This window comes from Falco biarmicus, chromosome 3, assembly GCF_023638135.1.
Source record: "Falco biarmicus isolate bFalBia1 chromosome 3, bFalBia1.pri, whole genome shotgun sequence".
NCBI lineage: Eukaryota > Metazoa > Chordata > Aves > Falconiformes > Falconidae > Falco > Falco biarmicus.
In genome coordinates this window covers 44,282,805-44,289,326 of record NC_079290.1, presented here as the reverse complement: position 1 = coordinate 44,289,326, position 6,522 = coordinate 44,282,805, and positions in this window count along the sequence as shown.

Sequence of the window (6,522 nt, the reverse complement as noted above, 5' to 3'; positions counted from 1 at the left end):
TAAACAGCAGTTGTATCCAAATATTTGGCACAGGGAGCATTAACCCTGGCGTAGGCTTAATGTGTGCCCATTTGATTTATATGAAGCTTCCATTTTTCATTCTGACTCCAGACAGTGACTTCCTAAAAGAAACCAACTCAGATAACACCACAGAGAAGTATTTTCACTCACCTAGGTGTTGATTCTCCTACATCACAATAATCAAGCTAATCTCAGAGGGTCCATCTAACGAAGGTTGGAAATGAGATGTGTATTCAAGACTCGATTCCCTCTTTATTAAATGGGAATCAAACCCATCCACCTCAGAACCTTCCCCCTCACAGAAGGATCATGGGAGAGGTATTTTCATAATTTTTATCCTTAGAAAGCCATAAATAAAGCTGGAAAGTAAGCCAGAAAGTATTACTTTCTAATCTAGAGATCAAGACAGCCACTTCAGAGGAGAGTCTATGAAATAGGGAGGGCCGTACGCAAAGGTTCACATATTCTATTTGAAATTGGTCATAAGGCAAAATGCATTAAACAGGTCTTCTCCTTCATCAGCTTCATCTTCTTAGGCTATAATATTACGGGCCTCTTACTCTGCTCCTATAAATTTTCAGTGATTGTAGGGACATTGCAAATAAAGCGAATTGGAAGTGAAGAGGAGCACTGGCTAATTCTTTTTGTTGCCCAGGGATACGTTATAGATGTGCGAAGGAAGGAGGGAGCCGCAAATCAAAACACCCAAACTACCACTTCTGCTTTCAGAAGTGGCTTTAAATGAAGTGGTCTTGGTCCACTGTACCTTCCTTCAGCTGAAAGTCTTTCCAAAGTGCTGAAGGAGGCATGCAGATTTTTGAAGAGGCAGGATTTCAGAGATTGGATTAGCAAAACTGTCTCACAACCTGCTTTTGTGAATCTCAGTCTGAAACATGTAACTGCCCATGAACTAACTCTAGTCATCTCTGAACACCAGGCAGGACAGACTGCTCCTGTGGCACATCACCAACAAAAGAATGCATTCCTCCTGGAACTGAATGGAAAAAATAAAATACCTGAGCCCTGGAAGATGCATGCACACCCATGTGCTAGGGTCTGCTAATAAATGGGTATGCACCATATTTCTATAGCAGGTCAATGATTCAAGGGACAGAAAGCTATGAGAAGGAACTTTTGCTTCTACTCAAGAAAAAAATGTGAGTTCCGACTGAGCTGGGATGCCAAAAGGGAGGAGTCTGTAGCAGGAACCTGGAACAGTATAATGATGCTGCCAGACCAAATATTTCTCAGCAGGTTGCATGGAATAATGAGGTTGTAACTGAGGTGCAGAGTAAGATCTTTGAATAAAACAGGTCTCTCTAGAATTGCCTACTTTTGCATCAACTCCTGCAATCATTTGTTTCTTTGTTTTTCTTTGTATCTGTTACTATCTTTTCTTTTAGCTACCTCTTCTTCTCTCCTCTAGAGATGACCTCTTCTCTGCTTTTCCTGACCGAGAGATTTCTCCAGGCAACCATATTCCTGGCTGCAGGATATCCACACAGGATAGAACAGCTGAGATACATAAGAAGTGATTATTGTAGTGAGTCTAATCACTGTGGCAACCACCCTACAACATCTCCTTACTCCTGGCTGAGCTTGTAGATGTTTTTCCCCTTAAGCTCCCTCTGTAAAGACCCCCAGAACAAATCCCAGGTTCTCTAGCAGTGAGCATTATTGCCTAATGCTTGTGTCTGGGCAGATGTCTGCTATTGCCTTGAGCTGGTGACCAGAAGCAGCACACTGCAAAAGAAATCAACTGTGGCAGTAATGGCTGACATCCAAGAGGTTAATGATGTTGAGGTAGAAAATTGCCGAATACTCTATAAGTATGCACACAACCCAGAAGGCAAAGGTAGCCAGGAACCCAAGGTGTTTCTCAATCTGCGAAACAAATTCTTTTTTGTGTTGAGCATTTCCATTCCATATCAGCTGTTTCAATAAACATGGTCAGATGTTTGCTTCTCTCAGCTCCCATACCGCCATCAACCTGAAGATATGGAGACCTGCGGTAGAAGAAAGAGGAAACATGGCAGCTCTCTAAGGGCCCTGAGTAGGGCACATCTGAACACCTTTGGTGAAGCTGGAGGCAGGGGGGCAGTTAACTGGAAGGGTCAAAGGGTCATACAGCAGCCTGAAAAAAGTCTAGAAAAAAATGATTTGTTTTTAGAAAAAACTGTTTTTAAAATTTTTATTTTAGAAAAGCAGTTCATGTAAAACTGACTTCTAGCTGCACAGATCCCATTTTGAAGATGGAACAGTGATAGAAGATAAGGCGGCTTAGACGCACTAAGTCCACAGGGGTCCAAAAGAATAACAGCCGTTTATTACCTTGAGCAAAATGTGCATGACACTTTCATGGTGCTTGTAGTGCAGCACAAAACATTGTCAGTCATGTCTCCCTCTTTCTCCATCTCAGTTACAGGCTGGGCATCTGTGTGGGCTTTCAGCTTCTGTCCTTTGTGGCTTGCCTCAGAGCTTGTGCAGAAAAGGGATGTTAGCCCTCCTTGGCTCTTTCATCTTCTCTGGAGTGACAGCTTTTCGTGCTATTCATGTTGTGGCACCGGTCTTGTGGAGCAGTAGCAAGAATTCCAAAACTACTCATCCTTTGAGGGAGAACTTTTTGTAGCATTGGAAACTGTACTGGATGTTTTATCTTGGAATCACCTGTTTTCACGGATACTTGTCCAGGCTGTCATTCCCACGTCAGTCATTGCAGCAGAACCACTCCATTCTTTGTCTGTGGTTTCTCCATAGTTTGTGCCAGGGTGTCAACATAGCTTTTATAACTTGAGGGTATGGGATCAAAGCTAGGATGTATCTGCAAGTGCGTCAGCATTTAAACAGGAAAATGAGATGCCATCAGCCGTGTCTCAGAACATTAGAAGTCACTAAAACAGACAGATCATTCCAGACGTGAGTATCGTAAGATGCACATGGATAGAACAAAGGTCTATCAACATGGGTAATTGGAGACAGAGTATTAGGTGCAGGACAGTTACAAAATTAGCATTCTTGGTTCCAGAAATCAGTGGTTTAAAGACTTGATTCAAATAGTGGCAGAAGAGCTACACAAACCAGGAAAATGTACCAAACATCTGCTTGCATTTGGGTAACTGCTACGTTCTGATACCATTTCTAAAAATTATGTTCATCCCAAAGCACGACTCCTTTTCAAAATAAGCATTCCAGCTCTTTGAAGCTCTCTAGTCTTGGACATTTTTAGGAAAATAAAACAAAAGATGACTGAATTTGGATAGTTTTTCATTTTCAAAAACATAAACATGAGAAATCTATGTAACTGGTCTATACAGCAGCCTTGAATACTTGGGGGACTCCCAGCGCTCAAATGGAAATGAATCCCATTTGACTGAGAGGTAGTAGCTACTTATTCCTGCTTCAAAGTGGAGATTTGGTCATAGCAATACATGGTCCTAGCAACTCGCCTCACATGAATGGAACCAGATGTATATCTAGGGTAATGTAGCAAAATAGTATTATGGTTATATATCTAGTCAAGTAACAGAGGAGGGGAAGAGGACATGGCCTTAGGCAACCCATGTGCACTCACGTGAGACACCTGGACACACTTCAGCAGACAGTAGCTGAGTTCAGGATGGAGCATGACAATAGCAGACTAGTAGCCCACCAGCTGCCCAAAGGCCATGGGGGAAGAGGCTGGTGGGTGACAGTGTAGACAGGATGAATTGTTTGACAGACCCGGAGCTCTTCAGCCCCTCACAGACTATCGCATACACAAGGTAAAATGGCTTAGTTAAAGCTATCAGAGCATGCAACCTCAGCTCATAAAATGAGCATTAATCGTCCTGCAGTCTCCCTGGCTGCAGTGCTGCAGCTTCTTAAGATGTGCTAACTCAATCACTTGAGATCTTCTGTCCATATCGGTAATTAATATATTTCTAACATGACCAGTGCTAGTGTTTACCCAGTTTTTTGATTCTAATGGAAGAAAATCAAATGTCCCTCAGAAAACTGCATGACTATCTGTCTCCAAATCAATCTCTTTCAAAAGAACTAAATAGAATTATTTAGGTTTTTTAGGGAAAAACATTGGGAAGCAATTGAAGTTTAAGAAAAAGCTTACAGTTCATGAGACATTATGAACTTTATTCACTTTTTCTTGTCATTTCAGGGAACAGTTGTTGCTCAGATTGAAATTGGAGGTCACAGATTCATTTTGAATTGAAATGGAAAAACATAATGAATGGAATCTGATGCTTGTCTGAATACTTCTTATATCAGAAGTTTAAAAATTCAAAATCTATTGCCTTTTATATTTTATTTTTAATCCAAGCAATCACTGCTTATACCTCAGCAGAAGAGCAAAAGCTGATGTGAGCCACGGTGGCCTGTTTTAACATTGTCAGACTATGAGAAAATACACTGTGTACATATTTTATCCCATGATTAACCAGTCTCACAAAGAGGATAAGCATAAAGGTTTCATTTTAATCGGTCTGCTCATTTTTATATTTTCTCATCATTTAGGAGGGAAAACATAGCAGTAGTACTCGACAAAAGTTTATCTTTTTTCCTTTCCATTGAAGAAATTCATGTTAATTATTCTTCTGCACCTGCCTAATGGGGCTGAAGTAATTCAATTGTCATATTGTTGTAGATTGTTGCTTTGTGTAATGTATCACCCCTGCTGTTTCATTTAAAAAAAAAATTCTATACTTCTCCATTATTCAGCAAGGCCTAATGATTATTCCAGCATTTGTACATGCTACAATGTTGTTTTGATTTTAATTGACTTCACTTTTTTAATTAAGTACAGTGGCTTTAACAGTGTTGTTGACATGCATGGTTTTGTCTTTATCAGTATTTGCTTCCATTTGCATTCTGTATCTATTGACAATTTATTTAGGTCTGTTCTATGGGAGTATATAGGCAGGCACTCTGCAAGGTTCATCATCTCATTTCACATATTATATTCATCTAATGGCCTGAAAGATTTGAAAATATTCTGAAGAAGTTACACTGCTTTTAACAGTGTTTTCACTTTTAAAAATTATGTTCATAACAGAAATTCTTATAATTGCTAGGATGGGCCTAATTTTTCTTTTTTGCTAGTTGGTCACTCACATTATTTTTTTAATGTTGAGTTTACCATGAAACTTCATAAATATACTTAAGAAGTTAACTTAAATTGGCTTTCTAGGTTAAGAAAACAGAAATAAAAAAATATGTTATTAGAAGACGTTAATGCAAATACAAAATGGGTTTCTGAAATCTGATCACTGTTGCTCGATTCCTACAATGAAGCAATTTTAGCTTTCCAAAGGGTAATTTTTCTTCTAAACCTCAAACAAATTTTTGTTAAGTCCTTGGACTTTGTTCCTGCAGCCCTTCAAAACACCTCAGCTAACTGATTTGTCATAAACACTATCCCTTATAAGCATAGCATTACACAAAATCTTCCTGCAGGATTCATTCACCTCTTCTTCCCCTTTGTCCCCAAGTCTTGAAAGTATGTTTCATCAGCTATCACAGCACAGGATGATAAAGAAAATGGTCCGGGGAGGAAATAATTTCTAATTAAGATTATTTAAACAAAAGTGGCAGACATTGCAGAAGCTGAGACATCACTCATTGCAAAATTAAAAGTAAATCAGAATAAAATGACCTTGTTGCACTATTTTTACAGGTTTTAAACCCAAGCCTGGCTTAGTCCAGCTGACAGATGTCTTATTTTAGTGAGGAATTTGTGCAAAAATGGCATGTCTGTTTTGTCACTGAAAATGGTAGCAGGCATGCCAGAGAGAAGAGAAATCCCCATACCCTCATTTCTGCAAAACCCATTGACCCAGCACTAGCTGTGAATGAAACACGACTTTTTTCTCCCTGGAGCTCTGCTCAGACCTCCTGTCTCATGGTATGTCTGCCTCGGTGCTGTTTGCTGAGTGCTATTTGCTGAGCTTTCATTCTAGAAATGGCATGGCTGGGAGACAGCCCACAAAGTACCCACAATGCATCTAATTAGTGATGCAAGAAGCCAATTCCTATGAGTCCAGGTTGGGCCATAGACTGCTGACCATCAGAAGAATAAAGAGAAAGAAAAAGAGAAGGGAAGAATTTATGTGTAAAATAAAACACAAAGCACACTACTAAGTAAAACATAGCAACCAGTGTTTCCTGGTTTCCTTTGTAACCAGCTTTGCTCCTCCTTTTTCATGTGCATTCAGCATTGTATTTCATACACTAGAGGAGCTTATTGACTCCAAGTATTTACAAGCCATGATTCACTTTTTTACAAACTGTAAGATTAGCACCCTCTCTCCTCCTTACTTGTGCATCCCACTTCCTCGGGATCCTTCTCTTAAAATGTGTAAGTTTTGAGGCTTCACAGTGTGATTTCTAGCATTCTGTGTCACAGATAATGTTTGGGGTTCTTTTTCATTTGTTTCCAAAAGATTAGATTCTCATCCTTTCAGATTTGTAGGAGCTGGTTTTTCACAAGAAAGTTAGAATCCATGTGAT